General features: G+C 46.5%; 1 protein-coding gene across 3 annotated transcripts in view; it reads right to left on the bottom strand.

Annotated features, from left to right (window-relative positions):
• The window catches only part of SEPHS1 (selenophosphate synthetase 1), a 28026-nt gene extending 26578 nt beyond the window's left edge, over positions 1–1448 (bottom strand). Inside the window, exon 1 of one of the 3 annotated variants that reach the window (XM_087823594.1) lies at positions 1362–1448. The gene's annotated coding sequence lies outside the window, so the exon portion shown is untranslated. Of the gene's footprint in view, positions 1–559; positions 760–1361 lie in introns of those variants that run through there. The other 2 variants (XM_016203915.2, XM_016203916.2) reach the window with 2 other exon arrangements.
• Positions 1449–14179: the final 12731 nt, after the last annotated feature.

The following is a 14179-nucleotide window of genomic DNA, read 5'->3' as shown; positions in this document are numbered from 1 at the left end:
AATTAAAAAAACAAACTCACGAGGCATCCAGTTATTTTCCTCCTCTAATTCCTATTAAAAAAAAAAAAAAAAAAGGCAGGGAGAAGAATTTGCAATTTTGGGAACTTCCTTTTAAACATCATTTACATCTTCCCAGATTTTTAAAGGGAACAAAGTTTAAAACACCTTAAGTCCGGAGGGCACTCATGAGTTTTAAAGTTCCAAATGGAACTAGGGACAGGAGTCACACGGACATCTGAACCTTAAAGAGACAAATTCTTACATTTTGGGGAGGGGAAGAGGAAGGGGGGCTGCTTAGGAAAATGAGCAATTAATGGAAGGAAGGAGGGGAAGAGGGAATGTGCACACGTCCATAATTAGAGGCACTCAACTCCAACCCAAAAGCCTCTTGTTTACACCTTTAAAACAATAACATGAATATTTAAAGATCGGTTAACCCTTTACTTCCCGGCCACGTTTAAATTTCTTCTAACTAGATGGCAAAGCGGGTTGCACGGCTGGGGGACCACAGTTAAGCGGGGGTAGGAGAGCGTGCATCCCCGGCCCGAAACCTACCTACCTCCAAGCCCCTAAGCCCAGGACACCAACAATGGAGGGGATACGGCGACCTGGGCGCAGCGACCAAGCACTCGCCGTGAAGCACACATCGAAGCCGCCGGGACACGCAACTCCGGGACACCTTAAATCTCAGGCTGTTGCCTTTAAAGGCCAACCGGGCCGGGGCTCCTTGAGGGGCGCGGCGGGCTGGCCGCGGCCGGGGAAGGCAGCGCGGTGCGGCTGGCTGGGCCATGCCCGCACGCCCGTCTTCTCGTCCCCCCAACGGCGGCGACGGCAGAAACGGCGCGGGGCCCACTGGCCACGGCGGGGCGAGTGGGGCGGGACCCCGGCCAGCTGGCAGGCCCGGCCGGGCGCCCAGGCTCAGGCCGCGGCCGCGGGCCGGAGGGCGCACGCGGGGGGCGGGGAGGCGCCGCGCCAGGGGACCGGGCTAGGTTCTCCCGCCGCGCGCGCGCGCGCGGGCCGCCGCCGCCGCACAAAAATGTCGGCGGGCGAAAAAATTAACCCCTGCGTCGCCGCCGCTGCCCTCCCCCTCCACTCCTCCCCCGCCCTCTCTCCCTCCCTCCTTCCCCGGCCCCGCGCGGCGGCAGCGGCGGCGGCGCAGGCGGTGCTTCTTTTTTAAAGCGGCCCCACCAAGCCTGGCTCGGCCCCTCTGCAGGCAGCGCTCGCGCGCGCCGGTCGTGCGCGGCTCCCTGCAGCCCGGGCGGCCCGGAGGGGGATCCGCACGGCTGCCCGGGGCCTGCAGACGAATATTCCCCTTTAAGCCTGGTGTCGCGCCCCCCCCCCTCCCCGAGCCCGGCGCTTACCGGTTCGCTTTGCGCCCTCCGCCTCCACCCGAAAACGGGCCGCCGCCGCTCCCACAATGCACCGGGCGCGCCGGGCTCCCTTAAGCGTCGCCTGAATAAAAATGCCGCTCCCGGCGGCGGCGCGGAGGGCGGGAGAGCCCGGGCCGCGCTGGGCGCCGCGAGGGCTCGGCCGGGCTCCGCGGGCCCCTGCGGAGAACGGGGCCGCCGCGCTCAGCCGTGCGCCGCGCCAAGGGGCCTTTAAGTGCCGTCCACCTCCCTTTAAGAGGCGGTGGGCCACGGCCGGAGCGGCTCCGTGGCTGCGTGCAGCCGGGGAAAGGGGCGGGGGCGCCGTGCAGGCCCGAGCGCGGCAATGATTGGTCTCGGGGGAGGGGTGGGGGGTTGCAAAGCCGAGGAGCGGTGGCATCCGTTGCCTGATGCAAAAAGGGTTGATTTCAAAAGTTGCGACTTGCATTGGCAGCAGCCTATGGCGCCCAGGCCACCTACTTTTCCTCGACCCGCTGGAAGGGCCCGGAATGTTTTCCAAAACCTGGCCGGGCTCCGCCGCGCCGCGCTGTGTGGGACGCTGGACCTGCCCGCGCGCACGTCGTGTGGCGCTGGAAGACAATGACCATGGGAGCAATTTGAAAAAGTGGGAGCAGAGGAGAAGCGCCTCTTCTAAGACTAAGGGCTTAAAATCACAAACGGCGTGGCGTGTTCGATGACTAACGACTTCATCGGCTCTCCCTTCTATTGTTTATCCTGGCTCAGGAGTTAATATCAGCCTTAGTGAATATGTAAGCGTCCTGCAAAGTTTATTGAAGGTTTAAGGTGCTTCGTAGGATGTCAGAGCTTCAGGTTCCCCAGTTACGTTGTTTACTCTTCACACATCCAAGTAAACATGGCAGGCTAACACTGTGTGTGTTTAAATTAACAGCGATGGGAGAGCTTCAGCTTGTGAAGTTGACTTTTCTTTTTCAGGATTTCAGCTTCCTAATGCATTGCTGATTAAAACCAAACACTGTTTTCAGACTATTTCTTTTAGGGTGTCCCTTAGAACCAAGAAGTGTAGAGGACCAGACTTCTAGAGTGGTTCAGCATTTTCCAAATGTATTTGGGGGCAGGAATGTTTTGGGTAACAGAAAGGTGCTGAAAGGTACTTTAGGTTGCAAGTCAGGTTTGCAGGCTATGCAGATGCCCTTTTCATTCTTAAAATTTCTGCTCCAGGGTTTTCATCTAGGTGAGGATGCAGAAGTGATGCAATCCGGAAGACTGGCTGATGCAGGTATCAACATAAGAAACAGGCTCCTCTCTTTTGTGTCCTTTCTCTGGGTTCTTTGATGTGATTTGTAGGACTTGTGTATAAATGACATAACTCTGTGGTTGACAAACCTGGATCACCTGTGAAGTCTCAGTTATACACAACCCCCAGGCAACACTCCAGATCTCCAGATCAGGAGAGGAGAATAAAGATATTTCTTCCCCTGATCCCCTGCCTTTTAAAATTGATTTTGTGAGGTATTGTGGGGTTTTAGTTTTGTTTGGCTTTTAGCAAAAAATGTCACAACTAGAAAAAAAGGAGTTTGGGGATTAGAGTAGGTGATGGAAGCAACAGAGGTGATTAGGGCCCTGTGTGAAGATGCATGTGTCATGCTGAGGAGTTTGGTTTTTTGTTTTGTTTTGTTTTAAATATATCTTTATTGATTTCAGAGAGAGGAAAGGAGAGGGAGAGACAGAGATAGAAACATCAATGATGAGAGTCACTGATCGGCTAGCCCGCAGCCCAGGCATGTGCCCTGACCAGGAATCGAACCCCGATCGCCTGGATCCTAGGTCGACGCTCAACCGGTGAGCCAAGCCCGGCCGGGCAGGAGTTTGGTTTTTATGCCGAAGTCAGCAGAGTTTATCAGATTTCTTTTTTAGTAATTTAGTTTGTAAAAGGCTATGTCACATTTGGGAGGATGCCCTCTCCCAGAGGGAAAAATGGGGCCACATCTCTAATGAGGAGGTAATTGTACTTACCAGTCAAGCATGGAGTTCATGGTATTTGAACTGAAGCAGCAGGAACGTAGAAACGGGAGGCGATTTGAAGGGATTTCATGTGTGGTTGGAGGAAAGAGCATAAGATGACCCTTAGAGTTCTATAGTTTTGGGGGAATGGGTGGTTATTAATGCTACTAATTGAAACAGGAACTATTGGAAGGCAAACACGTTTTGGGGTGAGTTCAGCTTTGGAAATGTTAAATTTCAGGTGCCTGCCAGATAGTCTAGGCTGAAGGCAATTGGTAAAAACAAGGTTTGTCTTCCGGGGTGAGTGTGGGCTCTGTATTTGAGATGCAAATGTGGGTGCTATTAGCATGTAAAGGGATTGGAGCCTGGGAAGAGATGAGATTAACCAGTAGTGAGAGTTTGGGGTGGGGGAAAGTGAGAGACCTTGGACAGAGCCCAGCGCGGATTTCTAACTGAAGCTGATCCTGCTGTGTTGGAGGCTAGCATCCTCAGAACATGCTCATTCCTCCTCCAGCTTCCTGGAAGGAGTGCTCAGCAGCTCCAGAACCACTGAGTCGATTCTCCTGAGCAGAGGCTGTAGACTTGACTTGGCCACAAATGCCTTTATTCATGTGGAGCCAGTCTTCAATTTGGGGGTCAGACAGTACACCAGATCCCTCCTCCCTCCCTTCCATTACCCTAAATGCAAGCTTCTCTCTGTCCTTTCCTCAGTCAGCCTTCAGGTCAACTGGACTTTTCTGGAAGCCCAAAAATCCTTGAGTATGTATTCCTAATGTTCATTATTTCCCCAAAGTCTGTACCACACTTTACTGTCCTCAATAGCAGATGCACCTCAAGAAGAAAATGGATGGCCTCAGAGGAAACCCTCCAGCTTTCCCACCCTGGCCCTTGCCCAGCCCTCTCTGATCATCAGGGCCAATGTCATGGAAGGAAGACTACCTGTTTGTTTAAGTCAGGTGTCTGCTGTGCTCCAGTGGCCACCCCTCTAACAATAGCTAACTCTTCTTGTGGACTTACGATGCACCCCAGTGTACAGTGTTTTATGAATGCCACCTCAGAATCGTCCCAAAAGCCTCAGAATAGTATTTTATCATAATAGGATGATGTCCTAAACCCAAGATTACTGTCTCTCTTTGGGTCCCTCCAAGGCACATCTTGAGATGAGGATTTGGAGGAAGAGAGCTTATTTGGAAGGTGATCTCAGGAAGCACAAGTCAAGAATTGGACGGAATGAGACAGGGAGGGAGAAAGCCAGAAAGAATGTAAATGAGTGGGTTTTCAGTGTGGGCAGCAGGGCTCAGTCGGCTCTGAGAAACTGTATAGAACCACCCCTAATAGGCAGAATAATGCTCCCCCCCCCCCCCCCAGATGTCTATGTCCCAATCCCTGGAACCTGTGAACATGTTATGTTACAAGGTAAAGAGGAATTCAAGTTGCACATGGAATTAAGTTTGCTAACTATTTAATTAAAGGAGATTATCCCAGAATATCTGGGAGGGCCCAATGTAATCACAAGGGTCCTTCATTGTGGAAGATGGAGTTGAAAGAACCAGAGAGATAGCTGTGTGAGAAGGATTCAGCCTGATGTTGCTGGCTATAAAGATGGAATAAGGAGCCACAAATCAAGGAAAACAGGAGCCTTCTGGAAGCTGGAAAAAGTAAGGAAACAAGATTTTCCTCTAGAGTTTCCAGAAAGGAATGCACCCTGCTGACACCTTGAGCTTAGCCCAGTGAGATCCATGTCAGTCTTCAGATCCACAGAACTGTCAGATCATTAATGTGCGTTGTTTCAAACTCTTGTTACCACAGGGTTTGTGGTAATTTGTCACAGCAGCAATAGAAAACGTATACACTCTCTTAAAATTGTACCATTGGCAGACAAGGAGGTGGAGGTGTTTATCCATTTGTTACCAGGGAGATGACAAGACCTTGGTTTTTGTCTTCTTGAGGGAAAGATTTCAATCAAGAGGCCAAGTATAAAAGTAAGAATTTATTGACCGCAGCAGAAATATACTTAGGGCAGTGAAACAAGGAAGGTGCATAGAAGAAGTAACAGAGGAGCTTAGGCTGGGCTACTTTGGCTCATTGAGAAGTCAGAGAGAGAGAGAAGGGGGCCTTGGAGACAGGTTCAGGGGGTAAGCCTGAGACAATCTGCTGCTACCTATTGCTCCCCTGGTTGCAAGTCTCGTGGGGTCCCTTAGATGAAAGAAGGGGGAAGGAGATGGCACTGGCGTGCTTCCCTGTGGCGGGGGGGGGGGGGGGGGGGGGGGGGGGGGCACTGCTTCCTTTGTCCTTAGTGTATTTATCTTTCTCTTGCAGGTGGAAATTGTAGGGGAGGATCTGATAGAATATTCATCAGTTTTCCAGGTGTGCTCTTGCAGGGTTGTTGTCTCCACTGATTGGTCTGTGGTAAAAGGTCATTAGTTAATGTAGCTGGCTCTGAGGCAGCCATGGTGTCACTTGTCTGGTTTTGCAGCTTTCTGGGCCTGGAGCTGAAATACATCTGAGGCCTAGATGTTATCTTTAGGGAGGAAAAGGTCAGGGGCCTCTAAACCTCATAACTAGCTATATGAAAAGTCAGGGGATCCAAACTGAATGACGAACAATATGCTAGGGGAGGAAAGGTTACCCTGAGGGTGAGGTTCTAGTTTTCCCAGTTTTGTCCCTTGCTAGGCATCCAGGGCTTTTTGTCCTGGTGAGTTTCTGTACCTGGTCCATCATCTTTGCTCTGCTCATGTCTGCCAAACTACCTATATAACACATTAACTCATCCTTCAATCGCTAAGGGGTGCCCCTGGGGGCAGTGAGTCCCTGTCTTTCACTGGCCTAGGGGAGACTTAGACTTACTGGCCCAGAGAAGCAGCCCTGAGTACCAAGAAGGCAGGTGATTGAAGTGGGATGCTGTCAGTGGGCTGGAAACTTCCTGAAGCTTCAGGTGAACTCGTAGATGGGCCAGGCATCCATAGTATCAACAGCCTCCGCCACAGCACCCAGCTGTAAGCAGTCAAGCCAGGATTTAAACTGGGCTAAGTCTACTTGGAGCCCAAGTGCCTAATCCAGAGGACCTCCTTGCAGCATTTAAGGCCATTAAGTGTCCCTCTTTGTGAAATTCTCTGGGTTAGATGTTAGCTCTTCTCTCATTCTCCCTCTAACCTTTAGGCTACTGCTTAATCTTTTTTGATGTGCCCTCTTTCAGTCTCTTTCACTCCCATTCACACACGCCAGCACTGAGTCAGGTTTGTCTTAGACTTTCTCATGTTCTTCCTGGAGCCATGCTGTCCAATAAATACAGTATTCACTCCCCATGGGTGGCTACCAAATGCTTAGAATGTCTGAACTGAGACATTCAGTGGAATCTCAGTGGAAAAAATGCACTGGATTATGAAGACTTAAAATGAAAAAAGAAAGTAAATTATCTCAATAACTTTTATATTGATTCATCTTGAAATACAAAATTTTAGATATTTTGGGTTATATAAAATATATTATTGATTTCATCTGTGTCTTTTTGCTTTTTTTAACATGGCCACTTGAATATTTATAATGACCTAGGTGGCTCACCTTATATTTCTACTGGGCAGTACTGCTTTTAGAGACACCCCAAGCCCCACACCCAGGCATTCAGGCACTTACATGAGTGTTCCACAAACACTTCAAATTCAGCATGTTCCAGACAAAATAATCATTTTCCTTTCAACTCTGCCCTGCTCCCCAATCGACTTTCCCTCCATTTACTGTCTTGGTGCATAGACAGTTCTCCACTGCAATGCACATGCTAGAACCCTGGAGTTTATCCCCAACTCCTCCCTTTTTACAGTCTTTACTATTATCAGTCAATTCTACCTCCTGCATGTTTTTATATCCATACCTTCCCCTTCACTTCCATTGTTCCTGTCTTTGTTCATTGTCTTATCGCTCACCTCAATTATTGTGGAAGTATCCTAGCTTGTGGTCTGTTAGTTGTGATGTGTACTTGTTTCTGTTCAGCCCAAAGTGATGAACTGCCAGAATATTTATCAAAGGAAACCCTGATCATGTTCTTTTGCTGCTTAAAATCTTTATGTGGCTTCCATTGCCTCTGGATCTGTTTCTCAAAATACTGTACTCACTTATGGGTGTGCATAGATGACTTTAGGGAGTACATGAAAGAACATTTTATTTTGATACTTATGTGTTCATTTCAACACACATTGTAAAGATAAAACTAACATGTAAGACCTGTGGTTTAATTAATATTATTCTTTAGGAGAAAAAGTGAGTCAAAATTTTATTGTATTTATTTAATCCTCACCCGAGGATATTTTTTCCATTGCTTTTCAGAGAGAGAGAGAAGGAGGTGGAGAGAGAGAGAAACATCAATGTAAGAGAAACACATCAATTGGTTGCCTCCTGCAGATCCTCCAACTGGGACTGGGGATCGAGCCTGCAATCAAGGTAAATTATAAGTAAATCTATTCAAGATTCCAATCAAGAGTTTTCTCTCCAGCCCTGGCTGGTGTGGCTAGGTTGGTTGGGTGTCATCCTGTGCACCAGAAGGTCACCAGTTCCATTCCTTGTGAGGGCACATGCCTGGGTTGCAGGTTTGATCCCGGGAGTGTGGGGTATGTGCAGGAGGCAGCCAATCAATGTTTTGCTGTCATATTGATGTTTTTTTCCTCTCTCTCCTTCTCTTTTCCTCTCCCTCTAAAAATCAATAATAAAAATAAAAATAAACAGAGTTTTTTTTAAAAAACGATTCTTCTCTCCAAAGAATTCTTTGACTGCTCCAGGGGCAAACAACCACCCCATCTGTGGTAGCCAGAATAATGGCTCCCAAAGACATCCACATCCTAATCACCTGTGAAAGTGTTACCTTACTTGGCAAAAGGGACTTTACTGATGTGATGAGGTATATATGAAAGGGTAGCTGTCTACTGGACCAGCATTGAGACCACAAAGATGCCTGAGATCTTACTCTTTAACCTCCTCTCAGAGGCAGCAGCCCAGAATGCTCGCTCAGTTCCATTAGGATGACACCTTCCCAGACACCTCCCTCTACCGTCTTCCTCCATCTCAGCCCAGGCCAGAACTAGGATTCTCTAGGGTCTAGGCCATCTCTTGCTTCCCAGCAGGTTACAAGAGTGTTCATTACCTACTACCCCATCACCTGCAGGCCTTAATTTGCAGCTCTGGGATTGTCTTCTACAGGGCTTAGGGCCACGAGGTAAGTGTCCGAACCCTACTGAAAGGTTTAAATGGGGCAGGAAGTTCATATCCAGAACTAGGAGGGCCAGAGGTAATAGGTTTAGAGCCTGGGAAGGCCAGGGGATGGGAAGGCAAGATGGGACCTTGGTAGGTCAGGTAGGAAAGCTATGAGGCCTGAACTATAACACGAGGTGGAGCCTGTGCCTAGAACCCCTTGTCTATGCTGTGGCAGCCAGCATTGTCCTGGTGGGCAGATTCTGAAAAGGAACAAGACCCCTAAGGCAATTTTAGGCTGCATCTGGGTCATTTGGTGCATTCTATTTTCCTCCTAGGCCCCTGTCTAAATTTATTCTTGTAACCATACATCTATTCTAAGGACTAAGGGTACAGATCCCTGTCTGTAAGAGAAACTGTTTTCATGCTGTGAAATTTCCAGGTGATCCATATTCCAATAAAAATGGAAACAGCTGCCCTGGCTGGTGGCTCAGTTGGTTGCAGTGTACTCCCATGCACTAAAAAGGTGTGGGTTCGATTCTTAAGGCACATACAGAGGTTGTGGGTTCAATCCCCGGTTGGGGCATGTACAGGAGGTAACCAATTGATGCTTCTGTCTCACATCAATGTTTCTCTCACTCTCTCGCTCCCTTCTTCTCTCTAAAAGTCAATAAAAACATATCCTCAGGTAAGGATTTTTGAAAAATGGAAATGGCTAGCAGGGCTAATAATTTTTTGTTGTTGTTGAACAACATTAACATGCTTTCTCCCTATTTCTAAGTATCATTTCTTTCATGCCACCAATGTTGCCTAAAAGTTGGGGTAACAACAAGCCTTATCTTTGATCAGCTACAGTTTATAGGTACTGTGCTCAGTATTTGGGCCCTGAGAACAGGTCAAAACCCCAGCCAATGAAAGGGAATTGCTGTAATACCAAGTGCTAGGTTAAGGTCTTAGGGATTTGGGGGGGGGGGCGGGAGACTCTATGAACTTTCTGAAGTTATATGCAAAATTGTGTCTACTTGTACATTTCTGGGAAGAGAGTTCCTGTGTTTCACTAGCTCCTCAAAGGGGGTCTATGACCCCAAAAGTGAGTGATACAGTGGCAAATGCTGTGTCAGAACAGAATTTGAATTTGGAGGAGAAATTTGAAATACAGGGAGTACATTATTATTCCATTAATTTATTAATGCTTTAGTAATTTCAGTAATCATTCATTTTCATTAGTGGTGTGTCACAATCTTCAATAAAAACCATAGTTTTTAGCAAGGAAAAAAAGGTCAAAAGAAACTCAAGTCATGCCATTGGCACTTTTGTGTTTGATTTTGGAAAGGGTGAATTTGTTATCAGTGGGGAGAGGTCCTCATCTCCACCGGTTGCTAATAGGAGTGGACTTCTTGCAATATCCTGAGAAAAGGAATTATTTGAGACTCTCACTGGAGGATGAGATATTGTGGAAAGCTTTATTTGTGTGGAATCAAACCCCTGAGTTTCCTAGGCCCCATTTCCCCCAGTCCTGCCACAGAAGAAGTCCCATTTTGCTTTTGGCAGAGCTAAAATCAAAGCCAGTGTCCAGAGTCTCCGTTCCATGCTGGGTCACAGTCTAATTCAGCATCAAGCTAGCTTAGTTTGTGTTCCCAGCTGAAGTCCATTAGTTCATTGCATGTGGGGTCCATGTGGCCACATGGTTACGGAGGGAACATGGGTAAATGCAAGGAAGCAGGAGTAAAACCAAAGGAACCAGAGAGCCAAGAGAGAGAGCTGCTTTGTCTAGGGGATTATGCATTCCCAAATTTTCACAGTATGGCCCGGCCTACTCTGTGGTTCCCTAGGCTTGAGTGACAGACACTTTCCCCGTGTCACCCTGACTCATTGCATATGTGCCCATCTTCCCCTTTGTTGGACCCATCTTTCCCTTTGTTGGACCCCTTCCCCCAGTGCCCTGCAGGGAATAGACTGGTGGTTTCCCCAGGGAATGCAGAATTGCAGCTTCCTGGTGAAGCTGCCCAAATGACATGCCTGTAATGTCTGGCCTCCCTTTTGCTCCTTTTCTGTTATTAATAACTAGCTAATTATAATGGTATCAAATTGATTTTTCTAAATGAAGGACAGTCATTGGAGTGTTAAGAAGTCCCCTGCAGCCCTGGACGGTGTGGCTGAGTTAGTTGAGCATTATCCCAGGTACTGAGGTGTCACCAGTTACTCATCAGGGAACGTGCCCCGGTTTGGGGGTTGATCCCCAGTAGGGGGCATGCAGGAGGAAGCCAATTGATGTTTCTCTCTCATCTATGTTTCCATCTCTCCCTCTCCCTCTCTCTCTAAAAAATCAATAAAAATATATATATTTAAAAAGAAGTCCCCTACAGGTCTCTCCAAGGGTATACCTCCTCCCCACCAAACCTAGGCTTCCTCCGAGACCTGCTTCTTGCAGCATCCCCCAAGTGTGGCTCAGAGGTTGGGCTCAGATTGGTGGCAGGATGAAATGTTCAAACTCAGTCAAAACACTAACGCCAGCCCGGTACTGGCACAAGAAGAGGTATATAGATCAACGGAACAGAACAGAGAACCCAGAAGTTGACGCAAGCCATTGTGCTCAATTAATATTTGACAAAGGAGGCAAGAGCATACAATGGAGTAAAGACAGTCTCTTCAATAAATGGTGTTAGGGTAATTGGACAGGTACATGCAAAAAAATGAAACTAGATCACCAACTTACACCATACACAAGAATAAACTTGAATAAAAGAGCCCTAGGTGGTTTTGTTCAATGGTTAGAGCACTGGTCTGTGGACTGAAGGGTCTCCCGTTCAATTCCAGTCAAGGGCACATACCTTGGTTGCAGGTTCGATCCCTGGCCCCATTTGGGGCATGTGTGGGAGGCAACCAATCAATGTAGCTCTTTCACACTGATGTCTCCCCCCCTTCCCCTTCCACTCTCTGAAAAGCAATGGGGGAAAAATATCCTCTGCTGAGGATTAAAAAAAGTAAATAAAATAATTTTAAAAAATGGGTAAGGCTTAAATGTAAGTTGTGAAACCATAAAAATCCTAGAAGAAAACATAGGCAGCAAAATGTCAGACATCTCATGTAGCAGAATTTTCACTGATACAATACCTAGGGTAAGAGAAACAAGGGAAAAAATAAAGAAATGGGACTATGTTGAAATAAAAAGCTTCTGCTTCAGCATCAAAATGAAAAAACCCACTGTATGGGAGAACATTTGCCAATGATACATCTGATAAGGGGTTAATTTCCAAAATCTGTAAAGTACTTATGCAACTGAACAAAAGGAAGACAATCCAATTAAAAAATGGGCAAAGGACCTAAATAGACACTTCTCCAAAGAGGACATACAAATGGCCAAGAGACATAAAAAAATGTTCAATGACACTAATTAGCAGAGAGATGAAAATTAAAATGACAATGAGGTACCACCTCACACCTGTCAGAATGGCTACCACCAACAAATCAACAAGTGCTGACGAGGACATGGAGAAAAGGGAACCCAAGTTCACTGCTGCGGGGAATGCAGACTGGTGAAGCCACTATGGAAAACGGTGGAGTTTCCTCAAAAAATTTAAAATGTAGCTGCCATTTGACCCAGTGATTCCACTTCTAGGAATATATCCTAAGAATCCAGAAATACCAACCAGAAAGAATATATTGACTCCTATGTTCACAGCAGCACAACTTACAGTAGCTAAGATCTGGAAACTGTCTAAGTGCCTATCAGTAGATGAGTGGATTTAAAAAGCTGTGGTACATTTACCTGATGGAATACTATGCAGCTGTAAAAAAGAAGGATCTCTTACCCTTTGAGACAGCATGGAGGGACCTGGAGATTAACATGCTAAGTGAAATAAGCCAGTCAGAAAAAGACAAGGATCACATGATCTCACTTTGTGTGAAATCTAATGAACAAAATAAAGAACAAAACGGATCCAGAAACACTGAAGCATACAACAGACTGAGGATTCTTGGAAGAGGTTAACTTATATGCATATATGCATAGCCCATGGACAGAGAGTTCGAGGAAGGCCTGGGATGGGGTGGGAGTAGGGTGGAGGGGGTCAATGGGGGGAAAAGTATTACACCTATAATACTTTCAACAATAAAGATAAATAAATACTAATGAAAAAGCACTAACGCCAAGTGGTCATCTATACTGATAAAGATGGACAGAAACACTCCCCCATGTGGTCAGTATAGGGGATACTCTCCATTGAAATACAATTATGGGCCACTGACCAAAATTCTGTCTCTGCACCTCTCAAAATGTAGCCACATTCCACACGACCCCACCATACTGTAGTGTTTTCCCCAGAGTCCTATTTTTTTAACCACAAAAGTGATCAATTTGGTGCTATAAAATGATTTCATTGTTTGCACCCAGAGAGTTTCAAAGTCTACAAAATTAGCATTTCACTTTCTTTTTGATACATGAAAAATAGTACTAGGGAAAAACCTGGTTTCTTTTTAAAAAATATATCTTTATGGATTTCAGAAAGAGGAAAGGAGAGGGAGAGAGATAGAAACATCAATGATGAGAGTCATTGATCAGCTGCCTTCTGCATGCCCCCTGATGGGGATCAAGCCCACAGCCTGGGCATGTGCTCGGACCAGAAATCAAACCTCAATTTCCTGGATCATAGGTCAATACTCAACCGCTGAGCCACTCCGGCTGGGCTCTGGTTTATTTTCATATTGCATTTTTGCATCCCTTGCTCTTCTTGTCTCCACTGATTAAAACGAGTGAAGTCTTGCACATATTTTTTTAAAATACAGACTACCCCCTCTCAAATCCTGAGACCATGATATCCGTCCACTCCTGATTATTTATCCAGTTCACTCAAACATTCCATGTCCCCCGATCTTAAGGAAAGCTGCTGTTGCCTTCTAGCCAGAGATCCTATCTCAACCATTTCCAGCTTCCTGTCCTTCAGGGATTCTGCAATATAATAAATGAGAGTCTTGAGTACCCTTGGTTCAGGTACATTCTTCACATTTTTCTGAATTACATGTAATTGGCTCTCTGCCCCCCAGTGTTTAAGACCCTCTGCATATGGCCACATTGTAATGAATCATGATTGTTAGAAGCCAAATTCTCCCTAGTATTTGGTGGTGGGAGGAGAAAAGATAGAGGCAGGACTGAGGAACAGAGAGATGCAGAAAAGACAGTCTGAGAAAACGTATGTGTAGCTGTATCAGGCTTAGTGTCTATTTCTTGCTCTAAGAATTTGTTAAATAAAATTGGATCCAGAACTAAGCCCTAAGTTAACTAGAGTTTATTGTTCTCCAGGCAAAGGAGCAGCTATTTATTCAGTCTTTGTTCTCAATTCTCAATCCCTTTGCCCCAAAATATATCATATTCCTTAATTACCTCCTCTGATCAGACGCCACTTAGAAAAGGATGATAAGTTGAGTTCATCCTATGCAGCAGTGCTGTCCTTGTCTGGCACTGATTCTGCATTAGCAATATGCTCGGCATATGCCAAAAACAGTTCAGGAGTGGATTTGGCCTCAGTGTCCAGACTCGAAACCAGAGAGACAGGATACACGATGAAGAATAAGAAATAATGGCAGAGGCAAAAACGGGGTTGGTTTAAACTCTCTCAGAGTACCCACATCTGGAACACAGGACATATCTGGTCTTG

The sequence above is a fragment of the Miniopterus natalensis genome, chromosome 1 (genome assembly GCF_054644295.1).
Source record: "Miniopterus natalensis isolate mMinNat1 chromosome 1, mMinNat1.hap1, whole genome shotgun sequence".
Taxonomy (NCBI): Eukaryota; Metazoa; Chordata; class Mammalia; order Chiroptera; family Miniopteridae; genus Miniopterus; species Miniopterus natalensis.
The sequence above is the reverse complement of the archived record's forward strand: the minus strand, read 5'-3'. Positions and strand labels throughout refer to the sequence as shown.